Source organism: Lissotriton vulgaris, chromosome 11 (genome assembly GCF_964263255.1).
Source record: "Lissotriton vulgaris chromosome 11, aLisVul1.2, whole genome shotgun sequence".
In the NCBI taxonomy this organism is placed as follows: Eukaryota; Metazoa; Chordata; class Amphibia; order Caudata; family Salamandridae; genus Lissotriton; species Lissotriton vulgaris.
In genome coordinates, this window is record NC_141699.1 from 316,578,176 (window position 1) to 316,598,324 (window position 20,149).

Below are 20,149 nucleotides of genomic sequence, written 5' to 3' on the forward strand. Positions count from 1 at the left end.
TGAATTATGATGTAAGGCCTTATTCGTCATGCAGGCTATTTTTAGATGAATTCTGGCTTCAAGCGGTAGCCAATTCAAGGATTTTAAGTCTGGCGAGATGTGGGAACTTCTTTACGAACCAGTGATGAGTCTTGCTGCAGCATTTATTGAGGCTCTTAGAGGAGCTGCTGTAGCTTTTGGAAGGCCACACAGAGAGACACCTCCGTACTCCACACGAGGATAACTAGAGCTTGTACTGCCAGCTTGAAGTCATTGACTGGCAGGAAGTATATCAGCTTCTTCAGTGTGTTTATCTGGAAGTTTGCTCCCTTTGTGGCGTTGCTAATGTGCTTCTGTATAGTGAGGTTGCTTTCAAGAGTTATTCCCAAAGCTGAGTCCACAATGGTTGGTTGAAAGTTGAGTGCAGTAAGGTGTTTGATCCAGTCTTGCATTATAGGGACTTTGGCGGGTGGAGCTATAAGGAGGAATTTGGGTTTTAGAGCGTTCAATTTGAGATGGTTTTCTGCCAACCAGATCTGGGTGTTCCTGAGTGTTGTGTTGAGCAATTTAATGTCTACTAGGGTGTTGATCTTAAAATAAAGTTGTGTATCATCAGCGTACATATGATATTGCACGTTAGAACATGTCACATTTTGGTGAGTGGTTCCATGAACAGGTTAAACAATGTTGGAGATAGAGAGGACCCTTGAAGGACTCCCAACGTTACTGGTATGGGATCGGAAAGAGTGTTGTTGACCTTGAATTTTTGCGTTCGGTTATGGAGAAAATAAGTAAACCAGTTTAACACTGTCCCTGATAGACCCATTTTATTCTTCAGAAGATCTATCAGATTCTCGTGTTTGACTGTATCGAAGGCTGAGGATAAGTCTAGTAGGATGAGTAGGCATGATCCGTTCTGGTCAAGGATTTATAGTGCATCATCAATAATGTGTGTCATGGCTGATTCAGTGCTATGACCTGCTCCGAAGCCTGATTGGTGTTTTCTGGAAGGTCAAAGTGATCAATATGTTTAGACAATTGGTGGTATACACATTTTTCAAGTAGTTTGGCCAAGGTAAACCACGGACATATCTGACCCAAGGAATCATTAAAACCTTTTCCATCTTCAAAATATCAGTTAAAATATCCCTATTTAATTTAGTCTCCTCCTTGGTCCATACCCGATGCATAAGAGACCCGGCTCAAGTTTTATAAGATCTGACAAATGTGATAAGCCCAGTTCTGAGTGGCAAATAAATGACAAGGTACTTCTAGGTACTGACAAAATGTATCTCAGGAAATTGTTTTCCACTGTCTGAAGTGGCTGAGTATTAGCCAGACCCCACACCCCTGCTCCATGCATTGCAGTTGGAACATTGCAGACTCAAAAAGCAAGGGAAGAAAGCTCATAGTGAATAAGCTTCAAAAAAGGGGCAGTAAGTTTGATTTCCACAAAGTGCCCACTTTGCTCAGATGTTTTCTAAAACAGCACCACTCTGGTATGTTTTATGAACAAAGCAGAGGCCCACAGGTGTTTCGCCCAGTCTCATTAGAAAATTATATTCAAGAGTGATATTCTTCATAGTCAAGGAAGGGCCCCCAGTAACATCGGGGTCGCGAAGTTGCGAAACAGCACAACCCATTTCTCACTTTGCATCGCCTGCCCACCGCTCACTGGCACACAGATTCTGTTGCTGCTACACTGCACAAGACAATTTCATGCAAATCACTCCGGGAGTGAGTCAGACCAATGCTTAGTAAGAGTCATGAGACAAAAGGTCCATTCCATAAGTGAGTAACTCAGAAACCACCTGACAGAAGCCCAGTCCTGTGACTTTCAGGGCGCTGTTGAATCTTGGGGCTTCCGTAGTGTAGAGGTCCTTAGTCAACATTTTGAGAGATCTGCAGTGTTAGATGACACCCTCTATCATTTTGGGTTTCTATTCCTGCTTTACTATCATGACAAAAAATCAGGACTAAAGTCCCTTCTCCACCAATACTATGAGCTGAGCAACATTATAGAAATATGAATAAGGGAAACAGAATCTTTAGAAAGAAAGGACTAAATAAATAGTCCCTTTTGCAATGTTCTTGCTCACAGTCAATAAGCACAAGTCACTGAATCAGGAGTAAGAGGAACATATTTTTCAGAGGAACAAGACTGAGAATGTAATGCGTTATCCCTCCTTAAGTGTAACGTCTTGATGACAATGGTATGGAAATGAAATAAAGTAGTTAATAAGGGTTTTCTTCTGTTATTGTGTATTCATTAATAGTCACACATAGGAAGCAGAACCAAGAGAATAATAGGAGAATGTGCTAATATTACAAAGATATGAAGATCACATCCCATACCACAATATACCATTTACCTTTTATTTGATGCCTCAAACATTAAGAGGCTGATTATGATGTCGGGCAGAAAGCCTCCTCCCGACAGCCGGAATCTCCTAGACCGTGTCGGAAACTTTCTGACCGACTCGGTCGATTTAAAATCCGACCGACTGATTACTATATTAACAGTCGGTTTGTAAACCACACAGTATTTCCCATTTGGTTCTGACTCTCGGAGAATATGTGTTAGTCAGACCCACATCACACAGCTCTATGGACTGCGTTTCTGACAGAGTGAGTACGAAGTCGGTTTCTGGCAGCCTTTCTAAGTCAGCCTGTCCAACACAAAAGGCTGTCGGAAAGTGACTTTTGGGGCCCCTAACAGGCTCCCTTCATCCTGCGGCCTACAGTTGATGGCCGTGGGGGTCTCTAACAGAGCCCCCATACAAAACCCTGCACTGTGTAGCAGGGACCATGGGTTGCCTGCAGCAGGGTGCAGGGTTTTCCACAACACCTCATTTCCCTGTCTTGCGGCTGGTTGTCGGGCAGAGCTCCCATATGGTACAATGGGAATCTGACCCAACAGTGTTCGGTTGCATCATAATCAGTCGGGAAGACCTGCCAACCATGAATCGGTCGGTCCCGATTCCAAGTCAACGTCGGGAGGAGGAAGCTCTGACAGACATTGTAATGAGGCCCATAGTGTTTTTTCAAAGGTGTCTGAAAAATTGGGGTGAAGGGGGGCTCACATTACTTTGAACCTAGTCAATAGAGGTGCAAGATCGTGACAGGAAATATTTAGGGTGTGGGGCGAACTTCCTGCGGAATGTTGTATAAAGTGTTTGTACCTAAGTACTGCCTTAACTTACCATCAAAGACATGAAATAGGGCCAGTCAGTTTTGTCCTCCAGCCGCAGATCTTCCAGGATGATTAACATCCTGGCTCTTTGGTGGATGCTTGGAGTAGCTCTTAATTTTGAGGATTTCCCTTTTCAGACGAAAGGTAGCAAGAGCAATTGTGGTGCAGGGTATAGACAATGGCAGTTATTTTTCATCAGATATTGGTCAAGGACAAATGTCAGAAAGTCAGATAAGGGAGAAAACAAAAGGAAGAAAAGGATTGGGAAACTATACAAAAAAGAGAAAGTAGAGAAGAACAATCAGAGAAAGAGGGAAGTAAAGAGACAGGATGTGCACACTGGTGAAGGGAAGAGTAATGACGTGGAATTAAAACAAGCCAAGCTTGATATTTGACAACAAAGGTGCTCGGTAGTTTTGGAGGCTGGTTCTTCAGAAAATATTTGGGACTGTGCAGTATTTCTTTTTTTTTTAATTAAGTCCTGTGTGGTTGGGACATCTATTATAAAGATAGCTTATTTTTTGATGACTCAGTGGGGCAGGATCACTTGTTGCAAAGCTATAGGAAGCTAGGAAGCCAGCCACCCTCAATATGGCATCAGTGTGGGAAGCAGAAATTAATTGAGTATCTGCACAAACTGCATATTTTACATGTACCTCCGATCCCAGACAGATAGTGTTTTTTACAAATAGGGCCATGAACACCATGTGCAACTAAACACTCCTGCTGATTTGGGAAATAGCAAACATTTTTATGAGAGGCTTTTGATTAGCTTTCTATTAATTGAGTGCTGAATAGTAAATTATTGTGCAGGTAAGGTAAGGTAAGGGGATTGTGAATCTTGGAAGAAAGGAAATATTAGAAATCAATGCAGAGTTGATATGGAAATAATCTCAGCAATTACTCGGTGAAGGTGAGGTAGAAAAGGGTTTAATTCTTTTGCATGGGGTATTTGACAGAGATCAACTTGCTGGAAGGCTTTGCTGCCTGTAGCAGAAGAGAATTGAAATAGCAAGGTGCAAGACTTCACAAACAAGAAGACCAAGTACTGGTCAGGAGAAGTAATTGTATTATCTAATCAGCCATTATTGCCATGGACGATTAGTCTGAGAAAAGGGAACTATTGCATAGAAGAGAAGAGTGCATAAAATACCCAGAATAATGGTTTAACAACTATTGAATGAGTTCACACAGCCTCCATCTGGTAATATTTGAGCATTGTGTGCTCATCTACCTTAGTGACCCCTGTCAAATCCAAAATATGATAATAGCTTGTAAAGGTAGGAACATGACCCAGTTTTGGGATTTAATAAAATGGGGAAATGGGCGGAGGCCGATCATCCCAAACAATAATGTGGAACCACAGCAGTGGGTTACCTTTTTTGAAGCCCAATTCCAGAAGGGCAAGGAAAGTGACGCCCCTGCCCAGCATATTACTTCAGACGTGCCCCTGCTATTTAGCACTAAAGAGGTCGAGGCAGTCTTGAAGATCATCCCAAGTGGTAAGGCACCTGAGTCTGATTGCTTTCCAGCTGATCTTTTTAAGCAGGACCCCGACCTCTGTATTCCATATATTACGAACTTAATTCATTCATTAGCAGAGGGAGCCCCAATACCTGCATCTTGGCTCGGTGCGAAAATCATGCCGATTTATAAGAAGGCTGATCGTTCTGTACCGGCCAATTATAGGCCAATAAACCTTATTGATGCACTGCAAAAAACTGTAGCACGAGTCCTACTGGGTAGGATCCAGTTTGGATGTCTAAAGCGAATATACTTTCACCATTACAGGCAGGGTTTTGGGCCCATATGGGGACTTTGGACCAAGCCTTCAAATTTGTCCTACTTTATTGGAAGGAGGTCCTGTTGGGCAGGGGTATGATCTTTTCTGCTTTCGTGGACCTAAAATTCGCATTTGATTTAGTTCCAAGATCTAAACTGTGGGATGTTCTACTAGGATTGGGGATGCCCAAGGAATTGGTTGCTTTTGTGGTAAGACTCCACTGTTCCAATTACGCTCAGGTCTGCTGGGGGAAACCAGGGGAGGTCACTGAGAAATTCACAGTGGGGAAGGGCTTCGATCAAGGGTGCGTGCTGGCTCCCACCCTATATTCTCTATTTATAAATGGATTGGTGCAGTACTTCGATAATTACCCTACAGACGCGCTTATGCTAGCTGGCCAAAGGGTGCCCCTCCTCATGTTCGCAGACGACACCTTGATTTTATCTAAGATGAGACAGGGGCTACAGCTAGCTCTGTATTGTTTTGAAGAGTTCTGCTGCGATCATGAACTGGTGGTCAATGTAGAGAAGACCACATTTATGGTACTACATGGGGCCAGGTCTGTCATATCAAGAGTTTTCATGAGCAGAAAGCTCTTGGAGCAGACCAACGTCTTTACCTACCTGGGGGTTACCTTTGGTGAAAAATTGAGCTGGTCCCCCCAATTGAAGCTATTCGCGTTGAAACACTCTCAGTTAGCGGTGCATTGACAAAGGAACATAGGCAGTCACAGAATAAGCCTATAGCACCCGTTGTTAAAATGTATTCTGCGAAAATTATTCCAGCAATTTTTTATGGTGCTGATATTTGGGATCTAGTAACTTAACCTATCTAGCATTAGCCCAGAACAAAATTTTAAGATCAATCTTGGGCCTGCCCAAATGCACCCCGCGCATCCCCCTTCTGTTAGACTTTGGCTGTCAGGCAATAGAGGACATTGCACGGTTTAGGATGCTGGCTTTCTAGAGAAGGCTCCGGATTACTCCTGAATTACCCTTGTTTGCAAGGGGCTTGATTGAAGTAAGGAGTCTGGATCGTTTGAACAAGATTACATGGTTAACTAGTATTAAAACTATGCTCACTGATATGGGGATGAGGGATTTGTGGGACAATCCAGAGTCTGGTGAATTCCCACCTAAAGTAATATACAAAGCAGCCTATTGGAGCCTAATTAAAATTAGGAGGTATTCTGCTTTGATTAGTTCATCCCTGTCTAGAGATTTGTGTGAGCTTAAAGATGAACCTTGTATGGAGAGCTATTGGGATCTAATTACGAAACCCAGAGACCGTAAGCTTTACCACCAATTCCGTGTTGAGACCCTTCCGCTAAGAAAGTTTACATGTAAATGGTCTACAGGTGCTGGAGATAAATGTCCATTCTGTCCGGATAGCATAGAAGATATTGATCACCTTCTATACGTTTGCCCTGCTTATCAACAACCCTGTAGTATGTGACTCAAACCCTTATGCAGAACCTTGGGAACTAGCTCTGCGCAGATTGCTAAAAGGCTACTGAAAATTGGTTGCAATGACCTTGCAGTCATAGGGGTGGCTAAGTTCCTGAGCTGGTCCTGGGCCCTTCGGGAAAAAAAGGGGGGATCCTAAAAGCTCGTGATAGATATTTCTTAGCATAGTTTGGTATAAAATGGAATCTTATTGGTTTTTACTTCTTGCTGATTGTATATAGATGAAAAGTCTTGTGCGAGTGATATATTTAATCCTGTCTTATGAATTGTTCTTAAAATTGTAAATATATATATTTATGTTTTATTATGAATGGTAAATTTGTAGTGACAGATTTTATGGCGTAGCTATGGTTGTGCCTAGCTGTACCTTGTTTTTATTATATCTTCTGTCTTTTAAGATGAATAATAGCAATAAAGGCTTTTTTGAATTGAATTGATAATAGCTTATGGAAGTGAAAGAGTATGTTTTATTATGAATGGTAAATTTGTAATGACAGATTTTATGGCGTAGCTATGGTTGTGCCTAGCTGTACCTTGTTTTTATTATATCTTCTGTCTTTTAAGATGAATAATAGCAATAAAGGCTTTTTTGAATTGAATTGATAATAGCTTATGGAAGTGAAAGAGTATAAGAGAGATAGAGGGAGACTCAGGGCCAGATTTACCAATTTTTCATACAGCACAGTGCAGCAGCCGCAAACGCTGTACTCTGCTGAGTGAGAAGAAGAGAGCAGACGAGCACCAAATGTACTGAAATATGGCTCTCTCCTCCCTACCCCCTCGTACCGGCACTTAAATTAGCTGCCATGTGCCAAGGAGACACCTTTCTGCCATAGTGCACAGTGTCTCCGTGAGTCAAGCATAGGTTTTGTACTGGAAGGATGCAGTTCTAGTACAAAATACTATGTGCAGACCAATTGTAAATATTTTCTTACTTTGGAATGTGCTGGACAGTGAAGCGCATATGCGAAGTCGAAAACTAAAGGAGAAAATAAAGCATTTCTCCTGCATAGCACCTAGTTGAAGGGTGCACTTTTTACTGATGTTAAACTCTGTTTACTTTATTTAGTAAATTAGGTTTAGCATCAAAAACCCTGGGTGGCTGCATGGCAATGCCTATGCAACCACCCATGGTACGCCCCATAAGTCTTAAGTCATGCAAAGCACCGCTATGCACTGTAAGTAAGTAAGTATTTTTATTGTTTTTAGGTTAATTAAAACCATTACAAAAGTACATTGATAGCTCATGCATTCAGATTAAAGATTGTAAGAAGGATATATTATTTTTTTTTAAAACAAGAGATCTTAATAAAAACAATTTGGTACGGGTGTGTGGTCATAGTATAGAGTCTCAGCCAGTTTTCAACTAGTCCAGTCTGGTGCTCTCTGCCAGATTTTTTAGTTTCAGTTCCAGACATTTCAAGAATTTAACCAACATCCCGTTTAGTGGGGGAAGGCCTGGGTCAAAACAAGCAAGAACCGCTTGTCTACGTGTGCGGATTTTTTGTTCGTTGAAGGCAGTTTTTAACAGGGCTGCTCTTTCCTCTTTCAGCCTTGGGCAGATACATAATAGGTGTTCCAGATCTTCCTTTTCTGCCCCGCACAACCTGCATTTTGTCCCACAGTCCCTTCTCAACCATGGTTGCAGATAAGGAATAGAGGGTAAAATTCCTGGCCTGTATTTTAAAAAGGCTTCTTTTGATTTCCTGCCGTACCCCAGACCAAAGTATGCCTGTCGCCCAGGCGATTTGTATGTAGACAGAGTCATCCATGCGTGTCGCCTTTGTGAAAAAGACGCTTTATCTTCCAAGTGCGATTGACTTTTTATGCTCTTGTTTACAACACGCTTGAACTGCACATGCGGTAAAGGAGTTTCCCATAGTTCTTTAAGACCTGTGACTGGTTTATGTTACTTTCACATTATTCCCGGCGGTAAACAAGTTTTGCTCTGGAAAGAAAATCAGAACAAAAAGATTTTGCGCCAACTTACGTCACTTTTGTGGTTCAAATACGGCAGACAATCATAGTAAATCTGCCCCCAAGACTTCACTGGGCAGGAGGCTGCAAAATGCAAGGTGTGTCATGTCATTTATCTTCAGCACAAGTGGTTGCAATTGACACCAAGAGCCTGAAATGGTAATAAGTACTTTCACTGTTCGTAGAAACATAAGGTCAGATGACACCTGTGACAATGGCAGACATGATGATGATTGTGCATCAAAAGTGGGAATATGGGAGCTTCAGTTACATAAGATGTTGTTAGGGTCTGCTCAAAATGGAGCTGGACCACATGGGCTGAAGGTCAGCTCATGCTTGTGAGAAGCAGTGCTCTCTTCCAAGCTGGCCCCGGCCCTAACACAGGGGCAAACACATACTGCATACATCTACTGTGTTTTCAATTTATGAGTCATATTAGGCTAGATATTCTGAGCACACCGTGAAGACGAATGTTTACTTGATTGACTTTTCTCTAAGCCTCACATTATTTGGATGTTTAAACAGCATTCGGTGAAGGTCCATTAGCACTTGAACAAGAGTAGTATGCGTATCCAGAGAAGCAGTAACTCAGGGATACTCATTGTACAAACAGGGGCTGCATGCAGCCGGCCTGACCATTACATGCAGCCCTTGGATGAACAGCAGCATTGGGCTGACGTGGGCGTAGCACTGGGAGATGCAAGGTATATATCCTCCCAGATTTTCGAGCGGGCATGGGGTTCAGGGGTGGAGGAGGCACCGTTCGCATGGCCAATAGTACACAAAAGTGCTGCTTATATTTGGCCATGCTCTTGTCCTGCTGATCGTCCTCAAATGTTTGTGAAAAACATGATGGTCACAGAATTTAGCTGACATCACAGAGGCCACCCCGACCTGTGTCCTCCGCCCTTTTATTTGGACTGACTGCTTCTGGTATTCTTGGTTTGTCTCCCAAAGTGCATCTTCAAAGAGTGTTTTTACAGCTGTCTGTAGTTTGCACCTAAGAGGAGAAAGAGAGTGAAGGAGAAACCTGCGTTTGCTGTTGGAATGCGGGCTGTTACTATTGAAAAGGTCTCAGCCACTCCCTGACTGGCAAGCACAGGATCATCTAGTGCCCAGCTCCTCTTCAGCACCACCCCACCTCTGACTTGAAGGGGAGCCTGCAGGGCAACATGGAAGATGAAGCTTATGTGGTCCTTGTTCTCAAGAAAAGATAGGGGCGCATGAGTCCAAAACAACAGATGAGGTGATGAGGGGAGCTTTATGAAGAGCTCTAGCCTCAATTTATTGATAAAAAAAGCCATAAAAAAGGGACTGAGATCTGGTTGTACTAGGATAGCAGGACTGAACCCACTGCAGTGCGTTAACCAAAGCATGCATCTTTAACAAGATATACGACTGCAAGTTAAGTACTGCTTGCGAACATCTGTTGTTGACCTGAAGGACATCGCTGGGTACCACTGCAGCATATCTTACTTTGTCGTTTATTTTTCAGTTTATTTTTTCTTTTATTGATCTGTTTTTGTCTCTAGTATTGTAACCCTCCAAATACTGCCTTTTAGGACCCTTACCCCGTACTGCTTCCCTTCTCTGATCCCTAAGAACCCTTAACCTCCCTTTACCTCTAACTGTCCCTGAACCTTCAAAAAACCTTAGTTCATTTGACCTCTAGACACCTCTGAAGAATAAAAGCATCTTACCTCCTTGTTTACTCCTACCCATCCCTGAGCCGTAAAAACCTTTTACCTCCATTTCACTCTACCCACCCATGCCACTAAACCTAAAATAAACTCTTACAACCATTTACCTCAATCTACCGCTAAAACCTAAACACTCTTTACCTCCTTTCACCTCTACCCATCCAGAACCCTAAAAAACCATTGCCTTACATGTTCCTGCCACAGAACTGTAGAAGGTTTGACCTCCCTTTACCTCTGTACACCCCTGGCCCTAATAACCAAATATCCATAGCCACCACTGAAGCCTAAATCCCTTTAAATTCATTTAACACTACCTGTCCCTGAACCCTACACACCCTTTACCTAACTTTACCGCTTCTCTACAAGCCCTCAGTTCTAAAATCTAATTACTTTCCAGAAAGTAAATACCTTTTAAATAATAGTCAAACATACTTGCACACTCTGACTAGATGCCTGCCTTTCTATTTCACTTCAGAAATATTCAATTGTATACATTTATTGAAGTCTGTGACTTACAGACAATGGACAATTTGTATAGGGTGAATTGAAAGTCCCCAAGGCTGTCCCTGCCCTCCCACTCTAGAAATTTAGTGCCACCTATGGTCCTGTGGGCTGCTGGTTGTTTTTCTGACCGCCAACATTCAGAAAGTTGTTTAATAAACGGGCAAACTTTTATCCTTTTCTAAATTCAACAAACTGTATTTCTTTGGCATGCAGAACTGTTTAATTTTAGAACATCAGATTACATCACACAATTGAGACATTTTTTTAAAGAGTGATTGTTTTCAAATATGAACTTAAAAACATTCATGGCTCCTGCCCAGTCCTGATGACCATGTCAGTCATGAACAAAAAAGCAATACAGATGCCATATGCACCATGTGGTAGCCCATGTCAGTTCACTCTAAACTTTTTAAAATCAGGACTCAATTTTAGAATGACAACTTTCGTGACCTAACTAGACATGAGGCAGGGGCAATTTTTTATGATAATAGTAGATATGCTTTCAAAATACCATTCTCTTTACAATTGTTGAGGTTCCTCTTGAACAGGAATTGTTTGTAAATATCACAACCTTGACCATGTCCTTCGATGTCTTATTACATAGTAAGGGTGGATCGTACCTGGCGTCTGTGAGGAAGGCTGCGTGTGTGCGGAAGGCTGGCGTTCTCACTGCTCTGAAGGTTTGCAGTATCACGGCTGAATCTGGGTCCATTCGGCAAGAGTGAAGGGGCGCATTTGTTCTTCATTTGCTTTTCCACTTGGGAAACTTTAAAATCCTTCTGCCGGATTGAGACGCTGAGACCATTGGGACGCTGACGGTCTCCTACAGGGAGGTAAGGAGAGGCAGGCGAGAGAGGCGAGGCAATGGAGCCAGTATTCTCAGAAAGATCCTCCCTGGGGGCCATTGAGAACGCACGTACACCAGACACACAAGGCCAGAGTGACATTGTAACTGTCCCACAGGAAGAAACCACAGGTATACAGGCCACCCAAGCTCCCCAAATTTCACGGAATCTAGAGGCTAATTCATCTATTAATACAGCCCGGGGGGGGGGGGGGGGGGGGGGGGGGGGGGACCCCTGAAGAGCCCCGCCCACTAGCTGAGCGATTGAGGGGGGGCAACCGTGAAAAGAAAGCTAGGAGCTACCCGAGTGGGGCCCCAAGGGAAGAAGGCGAAAAACTGCCCGCAAAGTACGCAGAAGGAACTTGTCAGCGAGGACAGCGCAAATGCTGACATTTTGCAAGGGGCTCAGGAAGAGGGAACTGCCCCAGTGCTGGCAGTGGCTTCTGTGCAAACTGATGATCCATTCTGGAGAAAGTTGGAGGCCCTTCTAATAGCTCACTTGGAGCCTCTAGGGGATAGACTTAAAGCGATTGAACATAGACTTGGGAAGGCTGAGAGGGTGATAATGGGCACCCTGGGAAGCATTGATGATAAGATAGAGAAGGGTGATCATCTGAAAAGTACAGGAAGGGGGATGAAAGAGAGGGCCAAACGGACCTAATTCTCACTGAAACATCTAGGTCACTCACTGCGGCAAAACTCCTGGTGAAAGATAAAGCAGGGGGTGACTGGAAGGTAAGAGAACAAACGATGCTGATAGATTACAGGGGGGCATGGTAATGAAGGGGCAGAAAGTTACAGTGTAAAAAAATTTCAGCCAGGTCTAAACCTACCCCCAGACTGTGCACCATACGTCGCGGTCCTGACGGGGGTCCCAGAGCTTAAAACAAAAGTTGAAGAATCGTACGGCAAATTGAAAAACAAAACACTACACTGGTTAAATTGTAACAGGCCTCTGCCCCGAGATGCTCAATGTAAGGTTTTGCTTCTAAGGAGAGTGAACTAGGTGGGTATTACGCAGAAAAACATAGCAGGGGATTGTATTGTGGTGAATTTCAATGATCCTAGGGCAGTACAGTATGTTACATGTGCCCAACAGACGGGTATGCGATAAAACATACAGGAGCAAGATTTAAGCTATTTCTATAAGCCTGAGCACAATGGGACCACAGGAGGATATTGGGAAGATCGAGGGGGGTGGACAGTGCAGTCAAATAGAGGAAGGGGAAGGATACACAGAGCAAGGAACGAGAATCCAGGCAACTGCACCCAGGGATCACATACACACAAGAGTTTGACAGCCCAAATGAGGGAAGGATGCGCTCTTCCGCTATCTAACAAATATGCGCCATTGAGCTGGGGTAGACATCTTAGTGAAGTAGACTGACTACCCAAGGACATGATAGCTAAGGAAAGAGAGCCAAAATTAAGAACACAAGCTGGGGGGGGGGGCACAAAAGCAGTATACCCAAATGCGAAATATGTGGCATCATGTAATGCACCCCAAGACAGAGCCACAGATACCAATATATTTAATGGGCCCACTCGGACCGATGGGCCCCCCCCCATGGCCTTTGGAGCACCCTAGAACTAGTGTCCTGGAATGTGGTGGGTCTTTCAGCCCAATTCCAAAACACTAAGTGGCTGGAATACATCAATAAATTTAATGTAATCTGTGTCCAAGAAACCTGGGAAGTGGAACAGACTAATTTTAACTTGGTCGGATATAAAGCGTTCAGAGTCCCAGATGATAGATCAACGGCAGGCAGAGCCAAGGGTGGTCTCCTTATATTGGCCCATCTTAGTCTGGATGGGATCTGGAAGGACATAAACTGGAACTCAGATTGTATGATAGCGGTGCAGTATAAAACTAAGGATCTCAACCTAATTATAGTCAACTTTTATAATGCAGGAGGATGTAGAGTGGGAGAGCTGGAAGAAAGACTACGGTCACAGAGAGAGCGGGAGAAGGACGCCACAGACCCACTGATTTTAATAGCAGGGGATTTTAATTGCCATTTGTGTCCAAACCTGATACCTTTCACGAAAAACTGGACATCTTGTAACGTAGAAGAGGGAGCCCACTTTGACCATACGGTGGAAGGAAGGGAACTAAGTAGGGTGATGAAAAACTATAGTATGGAACATTCAATGGATCTGTTACCCATTAAACCTAACAGACAGGTCAACCCTACCTTTAAAGGAAGAGGATATTGTTCCTATATTGATTTTGTAATTGTATCCCACCTGCTAAAACAGCGAATTTTTGGGGTTTAATATTGACTGTAGTTTTTTCAGTGACCATAATCCTCTAACAGTGACAGTGGCAGTCTCATGGATTAGTAGAGAAATAAGGAGGTGAATAGGAGGTGTCTAGGAGACCGTCACGGATCAGGGGCGTCGCCTAAAACGGAGATAGGTTTTATAAATCACTTTTAGAAGAGGGGAAACAGCACCTAGAGGTGTGCTTAAACCTAGAGATTAAGGGCCCACGTTGGTTGAGGCATTTGAAGAGATAGGGCGGCTACTAGATAGCCTAATGCATACGACAGCGAGAAGAAAAATAACGACTAAACCTAAAAGGTTTGACAGGGGGTGTTCCCTAGCCCAAAAGAATCTAAGAACAGCTGTCAAACACAAGCCCAGAGACGGTTCAAGGGTCACACACTGCAGACTACTCTATAAACAGGCAGTAAGGCGCCGGAATAATATGCTCCAAACCCAAACGTGGGAAGACTTAAGAGGGGCAGCAGGAAGAAGAGATCTTTCCACTTTTTGGTCGATAATCAACAGCCCTTGTTTCCAAGATGGAAATAGCCCTCAGATAGCGTCCAATATGCTCATTTGGAACATTTTAGTGGTCTGTATAACAGAGGGACCCCCGTGACTGGAAAGTATGAGGCAAACAGGGAGAGTGGGACAGAGGTGCCAGTATTCACATTAAAAGAGATTGTGGGGGGCATCACGGGCCTCACTCGAAATAAAGCCCCAGGTCCGGTCGGGATTCCGACGGACCTCTTTCTAAGTAATGCGGAACTGTGGGGACCAGTGTTAACTAGAGTGATAAACGGGGCCACAGTTTCTGGTCTACCCCGCTCATGGTCAACGGCCACAATAGTGCCTATTTATAACAAGCATTTACAATGCAATAGGTCTCGCATTATTAAAGTTTGAGCTATTAGCATTGTAAATGACAATGCCTTTTATTAATTTGTTTTTAAAACCTGCAATCGGTGCATAGACACGCACTTTGAACGTGTAGTCCTTACTTACGATGAGTAAGGCTGGTAGTAAAAGAGACTGCCAGCCTTGCTTCTTATAAGCATGGACTATAAGTACAAAGTGCTTGTTTATGCACAGATGCAAATGAATAAAAGACATTGTCATTTACAATGCCAATAACTCAATAACTCAAACTTTAACAATGCGTGACCTATGGCATTGCAAATGCTTGTTTTTAATGGAGGGGGGGATATGTTGAACGACATCTATATTTGATAAACGCACACTTTTACTAATCCCCTACTGCAAGTGCAGCCTTAAACTGTAATAGATTCAATTGCAAACAAGGGCAGTAATGTTAAGGCAGTTTTTTGTCTTTTTTAAATAAAAACATTACAATGAAGAAGAGGGGGATTTCCCGAGATCTGAATCATGACATAACTGTTTTGCTGCACTCGCTATAAAGTGTCATTCAGAATGTCACATGTAATATATTGAAATGTCACACAATCATGCTGAAAACATTAAAATGTCACACATAGCCAAACTGAGAACTTGGCTGTTATGGTGGTGTGAGGCATGGGCGCACCAGCAATGCGTTATCCAGGCTCGTCGCAAGTGAAGCCATGCAAGTAGCAGTGCCACCGTGGCACGACATGGGGGCATTGTTACGGCCCGGAAGATCCTCGCCACAGCCGTTCAGTGTTTTTTAACTGCCCATGTCATGGCACTAACCAAGATCCGGGTCCGATACTTGAAATTAAACTTCTCTGTAGCCAAGCTTCAGCAGAACCCTTCTAGGAAATGCACACAACTGCCTCCCCAAGGAATGCAAGTGTAGTGTGCCACTATGAGATATTTATACAATTTTGATAGGAAGTGGGGTGAAGGACGACGGGAGAGAGGGGGGAGCTGTCCCTCCTCTAGAAAGCACCATGTTCCACTCTGCCTGTAACTTAGCAACTGAGCACCTCTCTGCATAAAAACTGGAGTGCTGCTGGACCTTCCGGAGATCAGGAGACCACAGTGCACTAAGTGTCGGAGGGGCTGGGGCGGAAAGCACTGGGCGACGGACCCTGACACAGCCTCTATGCTGCCTCTACTAACGGGTACTACTGGTTCCCTTTCACAGAAGGAAGCGGGGCCGCGCGCGACTGTCACGTGACTTGGGAGCACGCCTGCGGGGGTGGGGAGGGGAGACAGCAGCAGCCTGAGAAGGGCTGTGCGCAAGCCGGGGGATAGGGTGATTGGGGTCCGCACGAGCCGGGGTAGCGGCGATACTCCCGTTGCTAATATGCCCCTGAAGGTTTAATTTACAGAGGTGTATCTGTGAAGAGGCGTGCCTTACTAGTGCTGTACTCCTGGATTCCATGAGTAAAACACAGCACTAGTCCGGGGCACTGCATGAGTCGGGAGTACTCCTGAAGCTGCATAAGTAGGTCACATCAAAATTGTTGATAATCACCTCCCTAGAATTCCATGACAATACTATTTTTACTACTGCAGCTATTACTGATACAGGCATTGGGAAGGTCGGGTGACGCTGTTGACAGACAACAGATGCTTATTTCCAACCAAGTAAATGGCACTCATTTTATCAACCTCAGGTGGATTAAAGGCAGAGTGGACCTGCTCTGGATTGGACCCTGTGCCTTTGGGAGGAAACACGGATCCTCGCAGTGGACACATCAGTGCACCGAGTCACCAAACTATTTCTTCACAGTTATAAGGTTATCACCATCAAATATAAAATCATAAGATCCCTGTGGGCTTCATGATTATAAATAAATGGGTTAGGGCGAGCAATGAGAGAATGGGATGATAATGGGATGAGAAGGGAATTGAAGCTCGAGACTTGGAGTAAATACAGCTCAATAGGATTTTTGAGATATATGTAGAGTAAAGTAGCCCTTATGTTTAGATAATCTAGGCTATAAAGTGAAAAGTCTTGTTCACACCTTAACTCATGGGATTCCTACGTGTCTTTTTGATGCGTAATAATGTAGGTAAGGGAACTATAATTCTACATGTTCTTAAATATTAGACAATGATGGCATGAGGCATAACTCGTAATCACTTTTTACTACAGAAGTCACAGCAATGCCTGTCAACAGTGCCAGCTTTAGGAAGGTGCAACAGGTGCCATCGCACCAGGGGCCAAATTCGTTTGCATGACAGGCTGAGGAGAGATAAGCGAATCCTGCCGAGATTTTGGTGTGTGGTGCATTTTTCCGGTAAAAATAACAACAGCATGACGACTCTGGTGATTAGCATACTTGAAAGCGAGATCTATTTGTCTTGTGTCAATTTTGACTCCTACTAAAGACTGCAAGGAATAGCTGTAGGGAGCTGGGTGTTATCCGCACCTCACAGGTTCGAATACTGAATGACGTGTTTTTAGGTTGATAAAAGGAGTACCATGGATTCGGAGAGTAGCGAGGCCTTTTAATTGCAAAACTGTGGTTGACGGCTAAGTGGAAAGAAATTATTCTCATGAAATGTATTTATAGTATGTCTTTCAGCCTTGGATTAACAATGGATAAAAGTAACATTTTATATGTTAAAAAATGTTGAGGCAGGGGTAAACGGCATGAGGAAGTGAGAGTTTACAGATAAAACAGAAGGAAAAATGGGTGTTTCAGGAAAAAGTAAGAGTGTTCAAGTTGAAGTGTGCAGCGTGTAAAATGATTGGAGAGTGCTTTGGCACAATAGGCAGAAACATGTGATGGTTTAAGTTCCCATAACTACCATCAAAGTCCGGTAGTAATTTCCTTGTATCTTTCCATAGAGACATGTCTAGATCCCCATTTCATATTTGCCAAAACACAATTCTGTATCCCTGGTGTTTTCATTTTAGCTAAGTAAATGAGAGAATTATTTCAACTGTACCGTCCAAATTGAGTAGATTTGTGCCCGGGTCTTCATACATTGCATATCCCTGGGTAAAAATCGACCAGCTCCCACAAATAAGCATCGCGGCACCTCTGCTCGACATCCGAGCGGGGGAGGAGACAGAGTGGGGGGCTAGGAGCGCAAGGGCTGCTGACGCATGCGCTGTTCCTGGATCTGCGGCTCGTGCACAGTGGCAGACTTTAAGGGGCTCTTGTAATCAAGATGGAGACGCTGCAGTATGCCGATGAAGACTTTGTGGGGTAAGGGAGTGTGCATGCGTGGCTGTGTGTGTGCGTGTGGGGCTGTGAGTGGGGTGGGTGGGGGGGTGTTGTGTGCGCGTGAGCTTGTGAGTGGGGTGGTTGGGGTTAAACTGTCCAAATACTTAGTAAAGTTGTTTTTGTTGCAAACGTACTGCTGAACGCGTGTTTAGGTGCAGAAATATGAAAAAGCAACCAGAATCGTAGTAAAACGGCTTCAGACACAGTGCCTTTGCCAAGATAAGGGGGTGCACGTGGACAATGCGCATCTTTACTTTGAGAAGGAAAGGGGTGTTTATGTAGGCGAGAGGCTTACTTGCGGGATGGAGCTTCCGAGGCAGGGGATGTGCACGGCACGGTGCCGTGCGCGCCCTCGAGAAGGAATCTGAGACAGCGAGGCTCGTGCCTGAACGCTGTCTCAGATTCCTTCGAACATGCCAACAAAAGGTCCTTTGCTACGCTCGACCTAAAAAGGGCAGTAGGTATAGCCCTCAGTGTTATCGTCCTAGTTCTTTGATAGATGTAACAGCTAAAGTAATGGGCAGGGTTATCCTGAACCGTCTTATGAGCTGGGAAGAAGAACACCACATTCTCACAAACGTCCAGTATGGTTTCCTGACAGGCAGATCCACGACTGACCAATGTTTAAATTTATATTTATTGGTCACGAAATACACAGTAGCTAACAAGGAAAAGGTATACTTAGCATTTATGGATCTGGCAGCAGCCTTTGATTGTGTGAATAGGGAGAAGCTGTGGGCCATAATGTCCAATTTAGGGGTTGATGTTGGCCTCATTAATATCCTGAGGGCCCTTCATCACAACACATCTGCAAAAGTGAGGTACAATTCGGAGAGGGGGCACACTGAGTCTTTTAAGTGTACCAGTGGGGTCAGGCAAGGATGCATCTTGGCCCCCTTCCTGTTCTCTATATACATTAATGGCCTAGAACAGTTTTTAACTAAATTAAAAGTGGACTCACCAAGAATAGGATGCAGATCAATCCCTGTCTTGCTCTACGCAGAAGACTCGGTCCTGCTGGCACTCACCCCAATGGGACTGCAGCGTCTGATAGACAGGTTTGTAGAGTTTATGAACAGTTTAGATTTATCTGCTAACCTGACTATATCATATGTCATGGAGGTGGGCCCACAAAAATTTTGGGAAAAATTTTAATTACAAAATAGGCTCAGCGAGCTTGGCTTAGGTACAGACCTTTTTATACTTGGGCATTTTATTTGACAGGGGTTTAAGTTTTAAATCATTGATCGAGGAATGCTGTAACAAGTTAGTATCAAGCTCAGGGGCTATAATGAACTTTGGCCGTAGACTGGGGCGATGGTCCCCGGAGCAGATGCTGACTTTGTACAACTAAATCTGTTGTGCCAAAGTAGCATACGGGGCAGAAATGTGGGGGCTGGCGGAGGCATCTAAACTACAAATAAAGGAAAATAAATACCTGAGAAGGCTCCTCAAAGCCCCCCAGTGTGTATCAACCCATATTGTTCATGAAGAACTGGGATGTGAGTACCTAGAGGACAGGGTGAGGAGCAGGCCCCTTGCCGCTTGGTTAAAGATCTGGGTCAACCAAGAAGTCAGTCTGACTCAACAGATAATCATTGACTCCATCGGGAGGGAGACAGGAATGTCTATGCTTTGGCTCAAATATGTGAAAGATGGCCTAGAGAGTATTGGGTGTGTAGATCTTTTTTTAACACCATCATGTATCACGAAACGGGACCAATCTAGAGTAAAGGAGATGCTCTCTAATTATAAAGCTACAGCACGTGACGCGGAAGCTAGAAACAAACAGTCAGTCCAGGCACATGCTGTAGTGAGGTCCTGTAGGGGTTTGGAGCCCTACCTCGCCCTTGTACATAATCCCCAGGACAGATTTTTATTTACACGTTTTAGGCTCAACCTTTTTCATCATTTACTAGTCGAGCCGGAGGGTTTTCTAATTCAGTTGAGTCAAAGGGCCCCTCCGGCTACGATCAGCGATCTCCACAGGACACCCTTCATTTTGTACTATTATGCCCATTTTATTTAATACCCAGGCATCGCTTTTTAACATGTTTGTTCAAAAAGGCCAATTTTAGACTTGTGAAAGAAGCTCTCGTATTTTTACAAATGGCCCGAGATCCCCTGACTTTATTCTGTGTGATTAATTTTTTAAGAACTTCAGTTAAACTAAGAGCCACCAAAGGAATTGGCGGAGCAACATCACAATAATCCTGATTGCAGGGTGGAGAGGAAAATGTTGTTCTTATATATGATCTGTGAAATTGGTGGCACTGTATTATAGTGGATGCTTATTTTTAATTAACAATGG